The sequence below is a fragment of the Eptatretus burgeri genome, chromosome 18 (assembly GCF_056783735.1).
Source record: "Eptatretus burgeri isolate ZD-2024b chromosome 18, Ebu_testis_v1, whole genome shotgun sequence".
Classification (NCBI taxonomy): Eukaryota; Metazoa; Chordata; class Myxini; order Myxiniformes; family Myxinidae; genus Eptatretus; species Eptatretus burgeri.
In genome coordinates, this window is record NC_140978.1 from 18243593 (window position 1) to 18252869 (window position 9277).

The 9277-nt window shown below is 48.9% G+C and overlaps 1 pseudogene; it reads right to left on the reverse strand.

Annotated features, from left to right (window-relative positions):
- The window catches only part of LOC147008662 (general transcription factor II-I repeat domain-containing protein 2A-like), a 33254-nt pseudogene extending 24272 nt beyond the window's left edge, over positions 1 to 8982 (reverse strand).
- Between the last annotated feature and the right edge of the window lie 295 nt (positions 8983 to 9277).

Genomic DNA, 9277 nt, shown 5'->3' on the forward strand with positions numbered 1-9277 from the left:
ACAAAACCTGCCAAACGGCGGAGGAGCTCCTTGTGAGCCAACGGCCATCCATATCTAGTGCCCAACTGTGTCTGCGGACGTCCTCCTATCCTGCAATTGGGTTACTTTTTATGAGCAGGTTGGTGGCAGGATTTGCACTCCGGCCACCATAAAACCCTTCATTCCGCAAAACACAAAAACGCAAAAAAATCTGAAAACCCACTCCGTGGGAGTACCTCCTGTGCAGCTTCCCTTCGCAGGGCAGCTCACTGGATGATGGGATTTGGGCAAAGCCTTCGGGACCCCCAATCTTTGATGATAGGAGCGAAACCACGGGGTAACATCCCTGGGTCAGATTGCGGGAGAGTGTGTCGGAGTGGTGCTGAGGTGTCGTCCACCAGACGACGGTCTCCTTGGGTTAACCTGAGGCGGTCGCTTTGGGTGGGTGCCTGGAATGTCCTATCCCTAAGAGAGGATGATCACCTGTCTCTGTTATCATCTGAGCTCAAGCGTTTGGACATCGGGATTGCAGCTCTCTGTGAGGTTCGGAGACCGGATTGCGGTGAGATAATGGTGGGTGGTTACACCTACTATTGGTCTGGTCGCTCTGATGGTTACCATACCCAAGGAGTTGCTGGAGCTGTGGCCAATAAGCTGATCCCAATGATAATTGAGGTAACACCGGTCAACGAGCGAATAATGATCCTAAGGATTCGTCACTCCTTAGGTGTCATTTCCCTGGTCTCTGTTTATACTCCGACTGAGGCGAGTGATCTCACCGTGAAGGATGCATTCTACGCCACGCTCGAGTCTGTGGTTGATCAGTGCCCCAGACGAGATAAACTTCTAATCTTGGGGGATTTCAATGCATCGACTGGAACTGATAGGGACGGTTCTGAGACATGTGTTGGTTCCCATGGGTCAGGAACTATGAACCAGAATAGCACCAAGTTCCTTGACTTTGCAAGAAGTCATGGACTTAGGGTGGCTGGTTCATGGTTTCAGCGCCCAGAAGTTCATCGCTGGTCTTGGTATTCCAATGCTGGCGGTGTGGCAAAGGAGGTTGACCATGTTCTCATTGAGGGTCACTGGAGGATGATCTGGAACTGCAGGGTCTACCGGAGTGCTCAGTTCCTCAATACTGACCACAGGCTTGTTGTGGCAACTCTAAAGCTGCACCTTAAATCCTGGAGAATGGTACCATCCCAGCCAAGGCTGGATGTTGGCAAGCTCAGGGATGAGAGAGTAGCTGAGGAGTTTGCGAACAGGCTGAGGGGACACTTGGGGGGTCTGGGTGCTTTGGGGGGTCCTGAAGAGTTGTGGAGTGCCTTCAAGACCACCGTCCTTGATGTTGCCGGTGGATGTATTGGAACTCACCGCAGGGCAAAGAAGAATTTTGTCTCTCAAGGGACACTGGATACCATTGACCAGAGTCGCAGGGCCAGGCTGAATGGCAGAGCTGAGCTGTTCAGGGAGCTGAGGCGTAAACATGTACGTGCACTGAGGGTAGATAAGGAGGCCTATGTGCGAGGAATCTGTGAGGGGGTAGAGCATCACCCGTGGACAGGTGATTCTCGTCCTGCTTACAAGGGAATTCGCGCATTGCGTTCATCCAAGCCCATCCCTCGGAGCACTGCAGTTAGAGCAGAGAGTGGTAGGCTCTTGACAGAGGAGTCTGAAGTGAAGGCCCGCTGGGCCGGTTACTTTGAGCGGTTGTACCGGGCTGATACCCCAGCTGTTGAGTTGGACGTCAAGGGTGTTACAATCCCTGTTGCTGACCCTCGAATCAACTGTGGTCCACCTTCACTTGTGGAAACGCGGGCTGCGGTGAACCGGTTAAAACGGGGCAAAGCTCCAGGGATCTGTGGCTTCCATGCTGAACTTCTCAAGGCTGGTGGAAATGCTGCACTCGTGTCATTGCATGCAATTTTGTGCTCTGCCTGGAACACAGCCATCATCCCAACTGATTAGAAGAGGGGCCTTGTTGTCCCTTTCTGGAAAGGGAAGGGTGATCGCCAAGACTGCAACAACTACCGAGGGGTGACGCTGCTCTCAGTGCCGGGCAAGGTCTTTGCTCGGATAATTGTTGATAGGGTTCGCCACCATCTGCTTGAGCACCAGCGTCCAGAGCAGTGAGGCTTTACACCAAAGAGGTCAACGATTGACCGTATTCTTGCTCTTCGTGTCCTCACCGAACGCAGACGAGAGTTTCGGCAGGGGCTGCTTGCAGCCTATGTTGATCTCAGCAAAGCGTTCGATGCAGTGAATCGGGATGTCCTCTGGAGGATTCTTGGTCTTCGTGGGGTGTCACCAAAACTGATCGATCTGATATCTGAACTCTACTCTGGTACTGAGAGTGCTGTGAAGTGTGGTGGTACCATCTCTGACTTATTTCCAGTTGTTACTGGAGTTCTTCAGGGATGTCTCCTGGCCCCCACACTTTTCAGCACTTGTATGACTGGATTTTAGGTAGGATGTCGGAGAGATCAAGCTGCGGTGCATCATTTGGGAATGTCAAGATCTCGGACCTTGATTTTGCAGATGATGCAGTCATCTTTGCGGAGACTTTAGATATTCTTTTGGGGGCCCTCGAGGTGCTGAATGAGGAGTCAGAGCCGCTGGGATTACGGGTTTCTTGGGTCAAAACTAAGATCCAGGCTTTCAGTAACATCTTGGATGCTGCTCTCCTGTCTGTGTCTGTTTGTGGTGAGGATGTTGAGGTCGTGGAGAGATTCACTTACCTTGGCAGTGATATTCATGTCTGTGCTGGCTGTGAGTCAGAGGTCAATAGATGTCTGGGTCGGGCCTGGGGAGTCATGGATTCACTGGATCATGGGGTGTGGTGCTGCCGGTGCCCTTGCGGGAGGATGAAAGTCCGAGTCTTCAGGTCCTTGGTTCTTCCAGTCTTGCTCTATGGATGCAAGACTTGGACTCTGACCAAGCATCTGAGACGGAGACTTAATTCCTTTGGTACCAGGTCTCTTCGGAGAATCCTTGGCTATCGCTGGTCGGATTTTGTGTCCAACGAGCGGTTGCTGAGAGAGACTCGGATGAGATTTGTTACCTGCATAGTCCGTGAGCTTAAGTTGCGGCTGTATGCACATGTGGCTCGTTTTCCTTACGCTGATCCTGCTCACCAGATTCTCTCAGCGGGGAAGTCTCGTGAGTGGAGGAGGCCAGTGGGATGACCACGTGCCTCGTGGTTGCAGCAGGTTGACCATCATCTCAAGGAGATGGGGATGGGCCTGGCATCTGCCTGGGGGGTGGCCAGACGGAGGCCCTTGGAGTACCGGCGGAAAGTGGACGCAGCGACATGCTGTTCTGGCACATGCTCCCATACCTGACCTGAGCTTTCATGAGGAAACACCTCAGGTTCAAATGCATAATGGTGTTAATACAGGAGTGGGTGACAAAGGCACCTGAGCCAGTTCAATGTTGGACTCCCCATGACATAGCCTGAGTTGGTCAACATGTTTACGCATGCATCCACCATCACACGACTTCACAAGAAACATCATTTCACCAATGTTATCCATAATGATGCCAGAGAACCACTTGCTTTCACATCAGGAAACAACCCTAACAGAAACATTCAACACGGAAACAGGATCATTGATCTGGAAGTTGTGGTATACAGACGTTTGGTCATGATTACGTTTTTGTTGATACTTGTTATTCTCGACCTCGACCGTTATGTTCGGTTGCACGAATGATAATCATGTTGTTAATTCACGACCCATCAGAAGCTTGGCAGGTGAGCGACCGGTGGTTTGATGTCGTCTGGTGTGGTAGGTGAGCAACAGATGAGCGAGACAAGATTGAATGGAGCCTTCCTTGACATGGCATAGACCATTCTTGATGATCTGAACAGCACGTTCGGCTTGACCAAAAGTGGCAGGTTTGTAGAGGGCAGATGTGTAGTGCTTATTCCCATTCATTTTACAAAAGTTCTGAAACTCTGAACTCACAAATGACGATCCATTATCTGATACAATGGAGTTTAGAATACCATGTTGCACGAACATGGTACGTAGAGCTTTAATTGTTACAGCAGAGGATGAGGATGGCCCCATGAGAGCTTCAATCCATTTGGAGTCGGCATCAACTATGAAAAGGAAAAGCTTATCTTGAAATGGATCAGCATGGTCGATGTGTAGTCTGGACCATGGTTTTGATGGCCACAACCACATGGCCAATGGAGACTGTGGTGGTGTCTTGGCATGGGCTTGACAAGTGTAACAATGACATGCACTGGACTCAATGTCACTGTCCAAACCAGGCCACCAAACATGGGCTCGGGCAATAGCCTCCATGGTGACTATGCCTATATAAGCATTGTGGAGTTCATTGATAATTTTCTGTGGGGTGTCGGCGGAATTATCACTTGGCTACCCCAAAGCAGGCAATCTGCATCAATAGAGAGCCCATCCTTCCGGATGAGGTCCGGTTTCGCCCCTTCTGGTAGTGATGCCCAATTACCTGACACAACACAGCATTTAATTTGTGACAAATCTGGATTGCTATTGGTAGCACAAGCAATCTGCTCAGGGGTTATTGACACCTCATCGTGGATGACATTAGCCATGAGATGAATGATATCCCCAGATTGTGGAGGTTCTGGGATGCTTACAGGAAGTGACTGAGCGCGTCAGCCCAGTACATTTCCTTACCCAGGCGGTAAACCAATGAATAGTCATAACCGGCATGGCATGCCTAACGTTGTACACGACCTGATGATGTGGGCAGAATGGCTCTGGTTTCTCCAAGGAGACCTAACAAGGGTTCATGATCAGTCTCAATGGTAATATGTCTTCCAAAGACATATTGCTGCATCTTTGAGATGCCCCAGACACACGCTAACGCCTATCGTTCTACTTGGGCAGAGCAACATTCAGTGTCGGATCGGGTTCGTGATGCATATGCAACAGGCTGGAGATTACTGGTTCCATTTGTTTGCACTAACGAACACCCAATGCCATATGAAGAGCTGTCACAACTGAGAATAAGTTCCTTGGATGGGTCGTAATGGACAAGTAATGGTGAGGAGGACAGCATGGTTTTAGTGGCTTGAACGCTGTTGTTTGTGCAGCTTCCCATTTCCAGACAATGCCTTTCCTGAGGAGAAGATGCAGAGGCTCGACAGTTGTGCTTAGTTGAAGCAGGAAATTACTCAAATAGGTCAACATACTCAGGATGCAGGAAGTTCTGAAATGTTTTGCGGCAATGGTGCATTCGCAATTGCTTCAACTTTGCTCAGAGAGGGCAAAATGCCTTGACAGGAGATTTGATGACCCAGGCATTCAACTCCACGTGTTATAAAGGTACACTTCTCACACCTTAGGTGTAACCCAGCTTCTGACAGCCGATTGAGGACTTCGTTTAGGTTATCGATGTGTTCATGTTGTGACTTATTTTTTTTTTTTGTATACCTTGGTCGAGGCTCGTATGAGAGCTAACACACAACTCACAGCAAGGAGGCATGAGACAAGAGGGGCGGGAGTGGAAGGGACAAAACATTGGGGAACAGACACAGGTGAACTGTGGAAGGGAGAGGGATGGGCATGGGACGGGGAACATGGCGAGGAGAAGATGGACATTACAGGGACTTTCAGGAAGGAAAGCAGGAGAATTGAAGGAAGTGGGCTTGGGTGGATTATCGGGGGTAGAAAAGATCGAGGATTTGGATGGGGGAAGATAAGAGGTGGTGGTGAACAGCTGTTTTGAAAGCCTGGAGGGAAGAATGGGAAAGAATAGAGTGAGGAAGTTTATTCCAAAGGCGGGAAAAAAGAGGAATGAAGGAGTGAAGATGAGCAGTGATTCGTGATTTTGGTAGTTTTACCAGAAGGGGGTTGTTGGCGGACCTTGAGCGCCCTGTGGAAATGTGGTTGGGACAAATCGCAGAGAGAGCAGGGGGGCAAGGCTGGAGAGGAGTCGGTAGAAGACAGAAAGACCACCGACCAACCTGCGGTGATTGAGTGAGAGGCCCAAAGACTCAGCTTCATTGCGGGAGATGCCAATGATCTTAAAAGCCCTGGTTTCGACAGCGTGAAGTCGAGAAAGGTGGGAGGCAGGAGCACCAGCCCAGAGGGGAGAGCAGTACTCCATCAGGCTACGGACAAAAGCTTTGTAAGTGGTCAGGAGCTCAAGAGGGCCGAGGAAGGACTTTGCACGACGGAGGATTCCCAGTCGGCGACTGGCTTTTGAGACAAGGTTGGAAATGTGACTTTCCCAGGAAAGGTCATGGCAGATAGTGAGACCCAGAAGCTTGAAAGAAAAGACTTCTTCCAGAGGATTGTTGAGAAAGTGGATGGGGGGGTTTTGTAAACGGTCCTTTCGAAGCGACATAGTGAGAGTGTGAGATTTGTCTGGATTGAAAGACATGTTCCACATGTTGGACCAGTTTGTGATTTTATCCAGATCTGCAGTGAGCGAAGAAGCTGCTGCTTGCCGGTCTGAGGGATGACAGATGGTACGGCAGAGGGTGGAGTCATCGGCAAAGAGAAATAGAGGATTTTCCAGAGAATCCGAGAGACTTGCCACTCACCTGTATGTCATCCTGAAATAAGACTGCCTTTGGTGCACTTTTCAATGATGTCTCCATCTTGCGTTGGAAGATTGGTGCAGCAGAGCGTATGCCAAATGAGCATCTGTTGTACATGTAGAGTCCTGGATGAGTGTTGATCCATGTATAGGGCTTGGAATCATCATCCAGTTCCATTTGAGCATCGTCATTGGTCAAGTCAAGCTTAGTGAAATGTCTGGCCACCCATGAGAGTTGTGAACAGATCCTCTGCTTTGGGCAAAGGGTAGCCATTCAGCTTTGAATAGTGTTTGAATGTCGTTTTGTAGGTTCTACAAATACACACTGATCCATCTGCTTTGAGTATTGGAACGATAGGTGCTGCCCAGTCAGAGTACTCGACTGTTGAGATGATACCCTCACTCTGCAGGTGGTCAAGCTCACATTCGATCATTGATCGTATCATGTTGGGCACAGGTCTAGCCTTATGGAACAATGGCTGAGCATCTGCAGAAACATGAATCCTCACTTTGGGCCCTGCAAAGGTGCCAACACCATTGCTGAACAGGACAGGGTACTTGTTGAGCACAGTGTCATATCCATCATCAGAGTTGGAGACTCTGTTTACGTTCTCTCTCTCTCTCTCTCTCTCGTTTACTCTCTCTCTCTCTCTCTCTCTCTCTCTCTCTCTCTCTCTCTCTCTCTCTCTCTCTCTCTCTCTCTCTCTCGTTCTCTCGTTCTCTCGTTCTCTCGTTCTCTCGTTCTCTCGTTCTCTCGTTCTCTCGTTCTCTCGTTCTCTCGTTCTCTCGTTCTCTCGTTCTCTCGTTCTCTCGTTCTCTCGTTCTCTCGTTCTCTCGTTCTCTCGTTCTCTCGTTCTCTCGTTCTCTCGTTCTCTCGTTCTCTCGTTCTCTCGTTCTCTCGTTCTCTCGTTCTCTCGTTCTCTCGTTCTCTCGTTCTCTCGTTCTCTCGTTCTCTCGTTCTCTCGTTCTCTCGTTCTCTCGTTCTCTCGTTCTCTCGTTCTCTCGTTCTCTCGTTCTCTCGTTCTCTCGTTCTCTCGTTCTCTCTCTCTCTCTCTCTCTCTCTCTCTCTCACCTCCTGGTGTATTAATTCAGTGGCCCAACGGGGCTTGAACTCAGGACCCTAGGATCCCAAGCCACCACCCTAACCACAAAGGCAAAACAAGGCTATCACTCCAATTAAGTCTGATTATTGAAACCAATCTCTACCAAAGAGGGTCGGTCCTTCTCCACGCACTATCAGTAGTGGTAGGACATGAGTATTGTTTCCATAACCTACAGTTACTTTAGCTGAGCCAACGACAGGAACCACCTCCTTGGTGTATGTTCTCAAGTCAGTTGATGCAGGCCGGAGTGCAGGAGCCTTTCTCGGAAGTTAGATGGAGGTGAACTTACTCTTGCTCATTGATCTGGAAGCGCTGGTATCAAATTCCATCCTTACCGGGATCTTATTGATTGTTCCATCAACTATAATTGGAGCATCGGAGCTCCTTGTTCCAACAGAGAAAACCTCATAAAGTTCCTCACTTGACTCTTGGCTGCAGGCTCTGCTCTGTGACCTATCATCTGCTGCATCAAGGTTCACCTCAATGTGATCAGCTGGAGACAAGTTCTTCGACTTGGATCGAGAACAACGACACTTCAAATGTCCCCGCTAACCACAGTTGTCACAGATATAATTCCTGTTCTGACATTGGAAAACTTGATGACTACCACCATAATGCCAACAAGTCACCCCAACCTTCCAGGTAAATTCAGAAATGTCAGGAGGTGGAGGTGAATTTTGTGGCTTGTAAAACACTTTTGCTTGTAGCCAAAGGTTACCTTGTTAACCGATGGGTCCTGCTGGATAATTTTTGACTTGTTAGAGATCACACGCAGGCTCTCGGCAGTTTACTTACACACAGTGGCTATTTCCATGACCTTACCCAAATTGGGGTCGGATCCAGTCAGGAGTTTCCGCAGAATTGAGTCGTCATTGATGCCTATTATCAAGAAATCATGCAACATCTCTTCGAGTTTATCTGTAAACTCACAATGTTTGGCAAGTCAGCGTAAATCAGCCACGAACTCAGATGCTCACTGACCGTCTTGAGGATGGTGGGTATAAAATTTATATCTTGAGAAGATCTTTCCCGGTTTAGGATGATAATGTCTTCTCACGAGATTGATGAGCTCTTCATATGACTTATCAGAAGGTTTGGCTGATGCAAGAAGATCTTTGATGAGGCTGTACGTCGGGTCGCCATATACGTTCAGTAATACAGTTCGCCGACTTTCTGCGTCCTCGTCGGTGTCCATTTTGTTTGCCACGAAGTACTGCTTCAGACGATTGGTCGAATCTTCCCAATCATCCTCCACTGGGAATTCTTCTAATATGCCGATGCATGAAGACATCCTCATCTCCACTGTAATGTACTCAAGAGAACGGAATGAAGGCTCTGAAGAGGGAACAAAAGGTTTCATTCGGACACGGGCACAACACAGCACAGCACAGCCTCAAAACATGGGTGGGTCACATGACTCTGCTAAAGGCCCTGTCACACCTTGACGTTTTAGCCAGCATATGGCAAGGTATCAAAATGTATGTAAAACGCTGGCGTATGCTGAAGTATTGATGATTCAAAACATAACCGCACGAGACATCGAAGTGTCAAGCCGCTATCACACCTTGATGCTATAGCCAGCGTATGCCGACGTATGAAAAATTTGCCGAATACACTGGCACACATCGAATACGTTATGGGTAAGTTTTGTATAC